Consider the following 1,347-nt stretch of genomic DNA (forward strand, 5'->3'; position numbering starts at 1 on the left):
TGACATTGAGTCAAATAATACAAATTGACAATGTAGGCTTGAAGCTAATGAACCGTGGGTTAGATAGAGCTCTTTTCTTATTGACAATATGGGTTTTTTTCTTTGCTCTTCTTTTCTCTTTTATGTTCTTCTTAATGTTTTGAATCCTCTGGTTTATATAGAGAATTATAGAAGTAGCGTGTGTCAAGTCATCAAGTTGATGACTTGATGTTGTTTCTTCCATGCACAGAGAAGTCTTTGATATTTTACCATTTCTATTTTGCTTTTTGATTGAGTCCACTACTTTTTCAAGTAGGAAACTCTTATTTACTAAGTTTATTAGTAATTTTGTTTGTACATTTCTTCTTTTTCTACATTCATCCGACCGACTAAAATTTTCATAAACTTTATGCTGAAAATGTAATGTTCGTAGACATATACACATATATACAAGTTTGACGTTTCTAAACTTTCTATAAATACATAATACTCAGAATTCAACATTTGAATACACGCAATGCTTTAACAAACCATATAACCTTTACTTTAGTTGAAATTATATTTCATATTTTAAAAACATAAATTCGTTAAAAATCAGTTTAATTATAATATTTCTAACGAGTTTTAACATTTCTATTTTGGGGTATGGCTGTGACAGTGAAGACGAACGTCTATATACATTCTTTAATTTTTAACTGTTTTGTATTGACATATGTTATTTTCTTGATAAATTATTATTCGAAAAATGAATAATTTGCAACAAACCTAATCTAAGAATATAAACTAGTCAGTGGTGACATGCAATTCTGTGGTAGATAGACAAAAGTAAAAAAGAAGATTTCAAAGAAAAATACATAAACAGATTGTGTTAAAAAAAACATATATACAGTAAAACCTCTATAAATTAATAATGTTGGGACTACAGAAATTTATTAATTTATAGTGATATTAATTTATCTATAAATTAATATTTATTATTTTATAGTATAAATTAATAATTATTAATTTATAGTGGTAATTTAACTCTTAAATGTTTTTTTAAATTATGAATTGGGACAAATTTACAAAATAAGATTAGTTTTTAAGATTATATAAATTTTTATAGTTTAGAATTGAATTCTATATTTATATAAAAAAATAACAAAGAATTAAAAAATTTCTAAATAAATTCACTTCTATGTAAAGTACATACATAAATTCAAATTTATGATTAATACCTCAATGACAAAAAAAAAGATTAATACCTCAATTTCTGTTATCTTTTAACATCCTATAAACAAGCAAAAAATGAATATAATGCATATTTATAAATTTAAAACATTAAAAAAAAATTGTTTATTTTATGATGTTATGGAATATATTATAAGA

Source organism: Capsella rubella, unplaced genomic scaffold, assembly GCF_000375325.1.
Source record: "Capsella rubella cultivar Monte Gargano unplaced genomic scaffold, Caprub1_0 scaffold_1, whole genome shotgun sequence".
Lineage (NCBI taxonomy): Eukaryota > Viridiplantae > Streptophyta > Magnoliopsida > Brassicales > Brassicaceae > Capsella > Capsella rubella.